Below are 8,787 nucleotides of genomic sequence, written 5' to 3' on the forward strand. Positions count from 1 at the left end.
TCACCATTAGGAGCATATATGGAGCCCAGTACCAAAGCTTATTTGAGAAAGGAATTTTGACAAAGACCCAGCGGTCTGCCATGCCTGTCCAAGTTTTGACTATCGTGCAAGGGAGAATACGTCTAAGAAGAATGGCCACCCCACACTTATGAGAATAGCAGCAGGTAGGTGAGAGTATGCCAGCAGCCTCCACCTGCCTATTGTTACCGATAACAGTGACTCCCAATCCTGTTTGAGTATTGGTATTCATCCGGGGATAAGTGGGTTTATTGAATGAAGGCAATGTCGAAATGTTTCATGTGCAAAAAATGAAGCATTCTTTCATGTTAAATTTAAAGTGACATATTGTTGATGCTCAATGAGGCAAGAAAAAGTGATGTAGACATCTCCCTATGATGGTCTGAGCAAAGTAGTCTTTAAAAAGAAGTTCCTTTCTTGAAGCTGTTGGGGGACAAGGATGGGAAGGCGGCCTTTGACCATGCAGAGAGAGGATTGGAGATGAGCATGATGCCAGTGAGAGGGAGAGGAAGCGGGGGCTCGCCACCAGAAGAAGAGGCGGGGAAGAAAGAAACCCTTTGTGTCTCAAGGAAAGACCTGCCCCTGCTGGCACCTATTACTCTCCTAGACCCACGATGCAGGAGAAAGGGATGATTAGGAAGAGAAGAGGTCAAACCGCGACAGCCTTCAGTAGGGTATGACTGAACATACAGTAGCATGGAATTATATGCTGTTCAAGTATTTTCAGCCAATGAGATCTAAAGCATGGGGGGTACATAAAGATCATGTCATGATGCAAGAATAGTTTGGGCTGCACTGTTCCCATGAGGCACAGGGTCAGACCTATTTGCATATGGCTGAACTGGGATGGCGGAGTGAGCTAAAGAATGGTGATGGATTAAACCCAGATCAGTTGACTGGGGGTGGGTGTTTGTTTTGCTCAAACACTCCGTCCATCATCCCCTTTTGTATCGCTTTGTTCGCCCTAAGTGTGGCAGGGTATGCTCAGACGTGAGTCCCTTGCTCACTTTGCCACTGGATTCAAGATAGCCTGGCTGATGAGGATTATGAATCTGAAACCGGTCCCAGGATGCTTGTTTCCGGTCCAGGGAAGATATGGCTTGGAAGTTCGGGCTGGACTGTTCCCATGAGGCACAGGGTCAGACTGATTTGCATATGGCCATGTCTGAACTGGGGTGGCGGAGTGAGCTAAAGAATGGTGATGGATTAAACCCAGATCAGTTGACTGGGGATGAGTGTTTGATTTGCTCAAACACTCCGTCTATCATCCCCTTTTGTATCGCTTTGTTCGCCCTAAGTGTGGCAGGGTATGCTCAGACGTGAGTCCCTTGCTCACTTTGCCACTGGATTCAAGATAGCCTGGCTGATGAGGATTATGAATCCGAAACCGGTCCCAGGATGCTTGTTTCCGGTCCAGGGAAGATATGGCTTGGCAGTTCGGGCTGGACTGTTCCCATGAGGCACAGGGTCAGACTGATTTGCATATGGCCATGTCTGAACTGGGGTGGTGGAGTGAGCTAATGAATGGTGATGGATTAACGCCCAGATCAGTTGACTGGGGGTGAGTGTTTGATTTGCTCAAACGCTCCGTCCATCATCTCCTTTTGTATTGCAAGAATATAATTGACAAGAATATAGTTTTTGGAGGTAAGTAATATACTATAAATAATGTTGATGTTTTTATTATCATTTTCAGTAATGTAGAGCTTAAAAATATCAGTTTTTAAATGATTTATTTTTAGTTTATATATTATTTTTATGTGATTCTATTGATTATATAAATATTATACATTTTCTGAAATATTGCATGCAATGTTTAGTGATTTAGAATTATTTATTTATTTTTTAATATTAATATATAGTGTAGCAGGTTGTTGGGTATATAGGAGGATAGTGTGGAAAGTTAATGAGGCAATCATTAATTATGAATTATGAATTATATTTTATTCAATTGTATGACTGATATTTATTATGTAAATTAGGTAATACTGATATAGTTTTGTTTCATGTTATTTGTGGGCTGTTTGTAGTGTTATAGGATAGGGAGTAAATAGTTAATTAACAATTAATTATTATGCATTAATTAATTATTAAATAGTTTCTTTATTATGTAATTTATGGAATACCTATTTAATGTACTTATATTTTCATTGCGGGCTGCTAGGTGTGTAGGGGTCTAGGTTGGGAAGTTAATTATGAAATAATTCATTGGCAATTTATTATTAATTGTCATTTAATTATTTAATAGATTTTGTTTATTATGTGAATATTGATTTATTTTACTTATATTTCAGTTGTGTGATGCTAGGTTTGTAGGGGCATAGGGTGAACTGTTAACTAATAAATATTTAACTATTTATTTTTCTGAAAATTAAACATGTAATTGATTTTCAATATGTGAATTCTGCAATACCTATTTTTCAGTTATATTTTAGGGGGCTGCTAGGCTTGTAGGGGTCCAAGGTGGGAAATTAATTAATTAATAATTGAGTGGCATTTATTAATCAATAATTATTGAATAGTATTTATATAAATCATGTACATTGATGAATTATTTTCAATTTTTTAAACATATATAGATATAACAGTTGTTTGGGCGGCCGGAGTTACAGCAACTTAAAGGAGATTGCATGGAAGTGCTTTTCCGACTGCCCCCAGAGCAAGCTGTGCAGTGTTTACCAATCTTTATCTGAGGATCTTACCCGAACCTGCATTGTGATTTATATTGGGCTGTTGCACTCAGTGGAAGTTTCCGAGTCGATGGACTGTGATGCCTTTGATCTGCTGCCATGCACGTATTCGATGCTGATCAGTACAATCCGAAGTTTGCTTTATTTTACTTTTATCTTTGCTGAGAACATTGCAGAAACATAGAGTTTTTAACCTTCAGTGACTTTCATAGCCTTTCTAAACATTCCTATGAACACTCATGTTCGGTATTTGCCATATCATAATATATTAAAAAGATTTTACTTCACAAGGGAATTATGGGACCAGTAGTCACTCGGGAGTTCTCTACAGTGATGTGGTTGCTTAGGGTTTATGCGATGCCAATTGGACTGATGAGGTATTTGAAGCAGTGTTTAAATGTGTGAAAGAGTGTATATAATTATTTACACGTTTCTGCAACAGATAGAATTTAATGCATTTCTTGAGTAAGTTTTGTTCAGCAAATTTTAGGCAAGCAGCATTCGCTATTAGTTAAAGCAGCTCTGGTCGACAATATGACACGAATTTCAACAGATCAATTGATATGGTAGTGCCACATGAGGTGGTTGGTGCCATTCATCAATTAACATTAATGGATTTAGTTTATCAAACATGTTATACTTTATATTTTGACCTTTTGTGAGTACCCCCTGCAATGTATATTTTTATGTATTAGGCAGTTTATTTCTTTGTGTTTTAACAAGTAGTATTATCAGTATTTCTACTATTTCTGTGAACTTCATACTATATATTGTACGCAAAACATTGTGTCCATCAGATTGACAAAGGCTGTTGTTACAGCTGAAACTCATCCCTTTTGGCAGCTGGGTCGTGGGAGGGCCATCTCATTAAAAGAAGCCATACTCATGTAATCCTCGTGTAGGTGCCTTTTTCCTTCCAGAGCAGGGGTGTAAATATATATATTACCTACTGGCGATAGCCAGTAGGTATATATAGTTAGGATTTTTTTCCTATGGGATTTTTGAAAATTCTATGTCGAATAACTTTGGCGTTTGAGGACAGAATTGGCTGAAATTTTCAGGAAAATGGAACATTTTGTTTCTGAGCAGCCCCTGAAAATTTGGGGGGGTTTCGTCAAGGGGGGGCCGAGAAAAAAGGGGGGTCCCAAAACGTGTTTTTCCCATGCAATTTTCCATAGGGCGGTTGGCCTCACTTTTAGCCTGAACGGCTGAATGGATTTACACCAAACTTGGCAAAATTGTAGGGACTGGTAGCCCGATGTGCCTTTGCTATGTCTCAAGATATAGGCTGCAGTGGTTTTTACGAAAATTAACTTTGAAAAATATATATTGGGCTACATTGGGCTATATATATGTTGGAGCCCAAATGTAGCCCAAATGTAGCCCAATGTAGCCCAATGTAGCCCAATGTAGCCCAATGTAGCCCAAAGATGGCCACCAGAGACAAAAAAAACAAATGTAGCCCAAATATCAGCCAGATGTAGCCCAACTATAGCCCAATGACAGAATGTCCCAGAGTGTTCTAAAGAACAACTAGAGTGCTAACAGTCCTACTTATTACAAAGGTATGGAACACCTGAAGCCATCTTGATTGGAATAAAGTGGTAACTCTTAAAACATTTAATTTAAAAAGGAACAAAATGAGGGGGTTCATTTTGCCATAGAAAGTATGATTAGCGAATATATGACGAAATCCCGCATACCATCAGTCCGCAAAAAAAATCCCGCATGTACTATTAGGCCGCAAATTAAAATAACGAAAACTTTTAGAACGAATATGCCTTTAGCATACACTAAACAACTAAACTACCCTAAACCCTAAAACACTATCCCCAGCATGACCCTACACTACACAAACAGTACAACACTACCCTAAACCCTAAAACACTACCCCCAGCAGGACCCTACACTACACAAACACTACAACACTACCCTAAACCCTAAAACACTACCCCCAGCATGACCCTACACTACGCAAACACTACAACACTACCCAAAACCCTAAAACACTACACCCCAGCATGACCCTACACTACGCAAACACTACAACACTACCCTAAACCCTAAAACACTACCCCCAGCATGACCCTACACTACACAAACACTACAACACAACCCTAAACCCTAAAACACTACCCCCAGCATGACCCTACACTACGCAAACACTACAACACAACCCTAAACCCTAAAACACTACCCCCAGCATGACCCTACACTACGCAAACACTACAACACTACCCAAAACACTAAAACACTACACCCCAGCATGACCCTACACTACGCAAACACTACAACACTACCCTAAACCCTAAAACACTACCCCCAGCATGACCCTACACTACGCAAACACTACAACACTACCCAAAACCTTAAAACACTACACCCCAGCATGACCCTACACTACGCAAACACTACAACACTACCCTAAACCCTAAAACACTACCCCCAGCATGACCCTACACTACGCAAACACTACAACACTACCCTAAACCCTAAAACACTACCCCCAGCATGACCCTACACTACGCAAACACTACAACACTACCCTAAACCCTAAAACACTACCCCCAGCATGACCCTACACTACGCAAACACTACAACACTACCCTAAACCCTAAAACACTACCCCCAGCATGACCCTACACTACGCAAACACTACAACACTACCCAAAACCCTAAAACACTACCCCCAGCATGACCCTACACTACGCAAACACTACAACACTACCCAAAACCCTAAAACACTACCCCCCAGCATGACCGTACACTACGCAAACACTACAACACTACCCAAAACCCTAAAACACTACACCCCAGCATGACCCTACACTACGCAAACACTACAACACTACCCAAAACCCTAAAACACTACCCCCAGCATGACCCTACACTACACAAACACTACAACACTACCCAAAACCCTAAAACACTACCCCCAGCATGACCCTACACTACGCAAACACTACAACACTACCCTAAACCCTAAAACACTACACCCCAGCATGACCCTACACTACGCAAACACTACAACACTACCCAAAACCCTAAAACACTACCCCCAGCATGACCCTACACTACGCAAACACTACAACACTATCCTAAACCCTAAAACACTACGCCCAGCATGACCCTACACTACGCAAACACTACAACACTACCCTAAACCCTAAAACACTAGCCCCAGCATGACCCTACACTACGCAAACACTACAACACAACCCTAAACACTAAAACACTACCCCCAGCATGACCCTACACTACGCAAACACTACAACACTACCCTAAACCCTAAAACACTACCCCCAGCATGACCCTACACTACGCAAACACTACAACACAACCCTAAACCCTAAAACACTACCCCCAGCATGACCCTACACTAAACAACCACCACAACTCTACACTACACTAACACAACACTACACTACACAACACTACACTACACTACACAATCACTAACCCACGAAAAAATTAACACAAACCCACTTACCTCTCTCGTCATCGTGGTTTTCACAACGCAAATGCATTTACCATACATGCCTTTAAAACGTAATTCTTTGTAAAGGCATGCGCGATAAATGCACATGCGTTTTGAAAAAATGCGGGATAATGGTATGCGAGGTCAATGACCTTGCGGGATAATGGTATGCGGACTGAAAGTCTGCGGGATAAAAAATGCGGGAAAATGGCTGCAAACCATGATTAGCAGCAGACTTCCCTGGTGAGCACTAGCTTTACTACAGTGATCTAATGAGCCACTAGAGTGCTAACATTCAGAATTTATGGCAAATGTGTGACACATCTGAATGCCTTCTTGATAGAACCAAAGTAAACAAGCATTGAAAATGCAATAGATCTCGCCCTCGTTTAAGTTAAAGCCATTCTGTTTGTAATGAGGTGGCTTTTTAGCTTTGCTTTTATTAGTGTTTTTAAAACTTTCATGTAAATAACATGCATATGTATGCATATATGTATATGTATGCATGCATTTATATTTATATTCACTGAAAAAACCATAGGTTATAGACCATATATAGTTAGGAATTTGCATTTACAAAACCTTGAAAATTCACTGAAAAAACCATAGGTTAGAGACCATATATAGTTAGCTGGACATTTTATTGACATAAAACCAATGAAATTCCATATATAGTTAGTTGCACTAACTATATATCGCGCACCCGCAATCCACTGCTGATGATGTCACATATTACATCATTCATGACATGGTCAGTGACATCACTGAGGACATCACTGATGACATCTCAAATGACATCACTGATGACATCTCAAATGACATCACTGATGACATCATCTAGTGTCTGTGTGTTTTTGTAAAGTTTAAATATGTTTTACATATTGAAGAATGAGTGGATGTATGGAAGACTGAGTGTGTGTGTGGCTGGCTGGGAGGTGTGTGACTGTGCATATCAATGTGTACTTGTATCAGTGATTGTATAAGAGAGTAAGTATGTGTTAGTATATGTGTGAAAAGTATGGTGTTCTGTGTTTAACTGTATAGATGAGGAAATCGAAGTGTGATTGATTCTTCACAGGACTGACTAGGTGTATGAGTGCATATGATAGTGTTGTAATAATGAGTGACTGTATGTATGAGTGATTGTATGGGTGAATGAGTGAATGTGTGTGTAGACGTAGGAATCTGTGAGTGCGTATGTAGTAACTGGTATTGGTGTGTCATGATGTCATCAGTGATGTCATTTGAGATGTCATCAGTGATGTCATTTGAGATGTCATCAGTGATGTCATCAGTGATGTCACTGAAGTATGGTGTTCTGTGTTTAACTGTATAGATGAGGAAATGGAAGTGTGATTGATTCTTTACAGGACTGACTAGGTGTGTGAGTAACTCCATGGATGATGGCAGTGTGTGAGTGTCTGCATAGGTGTATGAGTGCATATGATAGTGTTGTAATAATGAGTGACTGTATGTATGAGTGATTGTATGGGTGAATGAGTGAATGTGTGTGTAGACGTAGGAATCAGTGAGTGCGTATGTAGTAACTGGTATTGGTGTGTCATGATGTCATCAGTGATGTCATTTGAGATGTCATCAGTGATGTCATCAGTGATGTCATTTGAGATGTCATCAGTGATGTCATCAGTGATGTCACTGACCATGTCATGAATGATGTAATATGTGACATCATCAGCAGTGGATTGCGGGTGCGCGATATATAGTTAGTGCAACTAACTATATATGGAATTTCATTGGTTTTATGTCAATAAAATGTCCAGCTAACTATATATGGTCTCTAACCTATGGTTTTTTCAGTGAATATATATATATATATATATATATATATATGTTACCTACTGGCGGTCGCCAGTAGGTATATATAGTTAGGATTTTTTCTCTATGGGTTTTTTGAAAATTCTATGTCTAATAACTTTGGCGTTTGTGGACGGAATTGGCTGAAATTTTCAGGAAAATGGCACATTTTGTTTCTCAGCAGCCCCTGAAAATTGGGGGGGGGTTCGTCCAGGGGGGGTCGAGAAAAAAGGGGGGTCCCAAAACGTGTTTTTAACATTGAGTTTTCCATAGGGCGGTTGGCCTCACTTTTAGCCCGAACGGCTGAATGGATTTGCACGAAACTTGGCAAAATTGTAGGGACTGGTAGCCCGATGTGCCTTTTGTAGGTCTCAATATATGTGCTACAGTGGATTTTGAGAAATTAACATTTAAAAAAAGATATATATCTGTAACAGCGGACCGGGCAGCGCTCCAGGACGCGTACTTTTCGCGCAACGGAGCTTTGTGAAGCGAAGCTGATTGGTTCTCCGGCGTCTGTCAACATTCCAAACAGTCCGTAGCGGCCGCCATCTTGTCTCTCGGTAGGATCGAGAGACAAGAGGAGGCCAAAGCGAAGGGGCAAATGACCATAAGGGGGAATAGTAGATCCTCGCTGACCCCCTAGGTTTGATGTGGAGGTTTTAAAAGGGCCCCGCGGGGCAAAAAAAAAAGAATAATAATAATAATCGAACGGCTGAATGGATTTGCACGAAACTTGGCAAAATTGTAGGGACTGGTAGCCCGATGTGCCTTTGCTAGGTCTCA

This window comes from Lissotriton helveticus, chromosome 6 (assembly GCF_964261635.1).
Source record: "Lissotriton helveticus chromosome 6, aLisHel1.1, whole genome shotgun sequence".
In the NCBI taxonomy this organism is placed as follows: Eukaryota; Metazoa; Chordata; class Amphibia; order Caudata; family Salamandridae; genus Lissotriton; species Lissotriton helveticus.